Source organism: Oryzias latipes, chromosome 4 (assembly GCF_053564925.1).
Source record: "Oryzias latipes strain Hd-rR chromosome 4, Olatipes_Hd-rR_3.1".
NCBI lineage: Eukaryota > Metazoa > Chordata > Actinopteri > Beloniformes > Adrianichthyidae > Oryzias > Oryzias latipes.
The window spans coordinates 37,541,890-37,546,672 of NC_136240.1; the positions used below are offsets into that span (position 1 = coordinate 37,541,890).

The 4,783-nt window shown below is 41.2% G+C and overlaps 1 long non-coding RNA gene across 1 annotated transcript; it reads right to left on the reverse strand.

Annotated features, from left to right (window-relative positions):
* Positions 1-4,263: 4,263 nt before the first annotated feature.
* On the reverse strand, positions 4,264-4,783 carry LOC111948049 (uncharacterized). Its single transcript, XR_002874043.2, has 2 exons — positions 4,643-4,783; positions 4,264-4,484 (listed from the first exon to the last, which is right to left on the reverse strand). It is a non-coding gene; the product is annotated as an uncharacterized LOC111948049 (long non-coding RNA).

A 4,783-nucleotide genomic window follows, 5' to 3' on the forward strand; every position in this document is an offset into this window, starting at 1 on the left:
ATTAGAAGAGGGTCTTGGGTCAGGTGTCTCATTGAAGGTGGGTCTGAGAGTAGGTATAAGGATCTAATTAAGGTAAAGGATTGTGTGTGTGGGGGATGTTATTAGGTGAGAGGGGTTGGGATGAAAGAAGGGAGATATGAGGGAACATGAGTGGATCAGTAAGGCGTAACCAGGATGAGACCCTTGAGTATGTGGTGAGCTTGTGATGGTACAGACAAGTCTGATACCTAGAAGTCTGTGCGGTGTGGTGGAGAGGAGGGGTGGAGAGTGCAAGAGGTGAAAGGAAAGGACTTTGTATCAGTGGTGTGTGCCCAGGATAAAATCCTTTGGGTATGTAGTTGTGGTGGTGTAGACTAATCTACTACCTTGGCGTGCATGTGGTGTATAAAAGGGTCCAAGAGGAAAGATGGGTTGAAGAGGGAACAGAGAGCATATCTTGAGGTAGTGGGCTTATCATGAGGAAAGAGGAAGAGACGGGTGTTGTGAGGTGGGGTGGGGGTTGGCTTAGAAGGGTGGTTCTTAATCAAACATGTGGGGATCCAATTTTAATTAGTAAGAGTTATGTTGTAATGAGAATGAAAATAATTTTTTAATATAAAGAATCCATAACATAAAGAAGTTGCATTTCCAAAGAAGTAAAAAGGATTAAGCCTAGCGATGGAGTAAGTCAAGAAGGTCTTTTTTAGAAACAATATTGACCAAAAACATTTTTTATTCAAAGGAAGTACTTTAAATAAAATCGGAAAAACTATTAGAATGGATGGTCTGGAGGGTCGTTTTAGGGATTCCTTTTCAAGTTGTTCGGTCCTGGAAGTGTGTAAACCGGACTTCTGGTGTTCCAGGGGTGCTTTGTCTTTGATTATCCTTGTCGTTTAGTTCCTTGGGTGTTCTTGTTTGTAGACATTGGATCCATTCCTTTTCCTTCAGGTTCCTTTTCACCTTGGTCCAGTGTGGTCAAAGGCTCTCTGTAGTAGATGTTTTACCTTTGGTATTTGTTTTTGTGCGTCACTGGTGGCTGCAGCCAGAATCAATGCGGGTCCTTTGTTTGTGATGGTGCCGCGAATCGAAGGACGTGGTACAGGTGTGGAGTTGCCCTCACGGTCATTCAAATAAATGATGTTGGAAATCGGGAAGAGTAGTCTCACCACGTCTAGTAAGGAGTTGCGTATTTACGTTGTTTGATCCATTGGAGGTTTATATATTTTTTCTTAGTTATTTTTTGTTTTTGTTTTTCATTTGAATTATTTTTGTTTTGAATTTGGAATTTGGTTTTGAGGAAATATTATCTAGGTCTATTTAAGTCAAAATAGTGAAGTCTGAGGAAATTCAAAAATCACTATAATGATAGCTAAGGCTAAAGTACTAGATTGGTTGGAGCTGATCTTCAGTGGAAATTCCAACGGGTCAACAGACGTTTCGGCCTTTTATTCCAGACGCCCTCACCGTGGAGGCCCCACAGGTTGATCAATTCCTGTGGTCAGTTCCAAGTGTCCAATTTTGTGGTTGTTTCGAATTCAAATTCCTCTGTTTTATTAAATTTTCATTATTTTATTTTATGGTTTTCATGTGTCAAAGTAATGGTTTGATTAGATTGTTTTGGTTTATGGTATTATTAGAAATTGTCTTAATTTATTGCACAATTTGATTGTTTTGTTATAGGTTCATACCACATCTTTGAAATAATTCCGCGGACGGTTAATAAAGAAGGTGTTCACGATGCTTAGGACGAATGATAAGATGTTTTTGTTAATTTTATGGGTCAAAATGTAAAAGAAAAATTCTTTTGTAGACTTACCAAGAACAGACCTCTGTGATTAGTAGAGAGGAGTCTAAAAGACTACAAAAATGGCGGTCTGAACTACAATTTTTTAATTAAACATAAATTTGTCCATTAATAGTTATATGTCTGTAACAAAAGGTCTTTAGATGTGAATTGGTATGTTTTTGATCAATTAGAAAGGAGTTTCGTTGTTTAATGTGGTTTAAAAAGGGTTAGGGTTAGGGTTAGGGTTAGGGTTAGGGTTAGGGTTAGGGTTAGGGTTAGGGTTAGGGTTAGGGTTAGGGTTAGGTCGTGAGGTTTTAGCCCCCCTTCCAAGGAAGTTGGGCAGTGCACGGTCCATCCCAATGCGGGCATAACTGTGTTGTCTCCTGGGGTCCTGCTGGAAGGTCTGTTTCCTTCCCCTCCGTGGGCGGACAAGAATCCACTCACCGTCCATATTTATTTTATTTTCACCTTTGTTATTCTAATTTTAATCAAATGTAAATGAAATTTATGTTTTTTAGTTTTGTATTTTTAAGTTTTTTTTGGGTGTTTTTTATTTTTTGTGAAAGAAAATAAGAAAAAATGTGATAAAAAGAAGAAAAAGAAGAAGAAGAAGAAGAAGAAGAAGAAGAAGAAAAAAAGAAAGGCGTTCAATAAAAGAAAATAGCGTGCTTAAGCGGTTAGGGTTAGGGTTAGGGTTAGGGTTAGGGTAGGGTTAGGGTTAGGGTTAGGGGTTAGGGGTTAGGGTTAGGGTTAGGGTTAGGGTTAGGGTTAGGGTTGGGTTAGGGTTGGGGTTTGGAATGGTACGTTTGTACTTTAGTTGCACTGGCCTGCTGTACTGAAAGAATAAATAAATAATGAGGAGTTGAAAGAGAAAATAATAATAAAAACTCAAAATTGAAATGAGCCGAGCCCGGATTTGAACCCTGGTCACCTGTATGGGAGACAAATGCCTTTACCATTGGGCTACAGTCTTCACTGAACAAAGTGGGTTGGTAGGGGACTAAGAAAGGGAAGGAAAAAACAGTAAATTTAAAAGAAAAAAAAAAAAGGAATGATAATAATAGTAATAATAGTTAAAAAAATGTTTAATAAATACTTAAAAATACAGAGTAATTATTTAAAAAATCTAGTTTAATGTAAAATACTGTAGGCCGATTGGGAACAGCAATCTTTAAAAGTGCTAAAAACATGCTGAAATAAAAACCATGCAAAAGTGTTAGTTGGTTAAGATAAGTGCTAAAAATAAGTGCTAAAAATAAGTGCTTAAAATAAGTGCTAAAAAACAATACATATAAAAATAGACAGAATAAAACCACAAGTATAACATTAAAATGGGTTAGTCGAGTGTTGCTGTTCCCAAGAAAACCTACAGATCCTACAATGAAATTACAATTGATAGAATGAATAAGTTAATAAAATAAAAATAAGGAAGGGGAAGGGCTTGAGGACAAATGAAAATATAAATAAACAAAAATTAAGGGGGGGGCAATTACTTTTCTCGGGCTCCTTGTATGAGGTAGCTGTTGGAGGGTGGGGGTCTTTAGCTCCTTAATGGGGATGCTAAAGGGGGCGGGGGGGTGGGGTTTCAGGGAAAGAAGGGGGGAACTAGTTCCCGGTTTAGGGATGCTAGTTAAGGGGGGCGGGGAAAATAGAAGGGGGGGGGTTGGGTTTAGGTCGTTAGACCCCTGGTTAGGGATGTTAACAAGGGAATGGGGATGTGGGGGACGATATTTTGTTGTTCCCCGGTTAGGCTAAGTGGTGGAAGTCCAGCTGGTAGGGAAGGCTTCACAGAGGGCTAAGTGTGGTCAGGGGAAAAAATAAAAAATGAAAGATAAACTAAAAGTAAAAGTAAAAAATAAAATAAATAAACAAGTAAAAGGGGGGCAAGTGGGTTTCTGGGGCTCCTTGAATAAGGTAGCTGTCGGAGGGTGGGGGTGGGGTTCCTTAACTCCCTGATTAGGGTTGCTAAGGAATGGAGGTAACAGGGAAAGAAAGGGGGAGACTAGTTCCCTGTTTAGGGATGCTAGTTGAGGGGGGGCAATGGAAGTGGGGGGGACGGTTAGGTCTAGGTCGTTAGACCCCTGGCTAGGGGTGCTAACAAGGGATGGGGATGAAGGGGAAGAAGCTCGGTTGTAACCTGGTTAGGCTTATTGGTTGGAATGCTACCTGGCAGGGTAGTTTTCACAGGGCTTTGAGTGTGATCAAGGAAAAAAAAAAATAAATAAATAAATAAATAAGAGAGAAAAGAAAAGAAAAAGAAAAACAAGTGAAGGGGGCGGTAGGGTTTCTGGGGCTCCTTGGATAAGGTAGCTGTTGGAAGGTGGGGTGGGGTCCTCAACTCCCTTAGTAGGGATGCCAAGGGGGGGGGGACATTTCAGGGAGAAAAAAAGGGGGAAACTAGTTCCCGGCTTAGGGATGCTAGTTGAGGGAGGGATGGGAAAAAAAAAAAAAAAAAAAAAAAAAAAAAAACGAAAAAAAATGGGGGAGGGGTTGGTTACCTGTTTAGGAATGCTAAGGGGGTGAAGGAGGAGAGGAGGAAGCCAAGGGTCCCGGATGGCTGCGGAGATGGCCCCCTATTGGAAGAAGAGGACTCAGAAAGGGTATTTTGCTGGTCATGTTCGACCTCTGCATGCCCGTTCATCATGCTTATGTCCTCCACTAGCATGGTTATGCTCTGAGGGGGGCCGCAACGCACATCCAGAGACCCCAGGGGATCCAACTGGGGAAATAAAAGAATGGGGTGAGGCATTTGGGCAAACAAGAATAAACAAACAAGAGGGACCTGTGTGTAGTGTGCAGAGTTAAAAGCAATTACAGAGTCAGCTCTGCTCCGAAATGTAAGTCCATGGGGGTGGGCCATGGTGAGGGTGCGCTTACCTGACTGCAGCTGTTGATTGTCATCAAGGTGCCAAGTGGGAGTTGGTGTGAGTCCCAGAGTGGCATAGTCCTGAGGTGCAAGCATGTGGGTGTTGACGGACAAAATGCTCAGTAGCCTCCGTTTCTGCTGCTGCTCTAGGG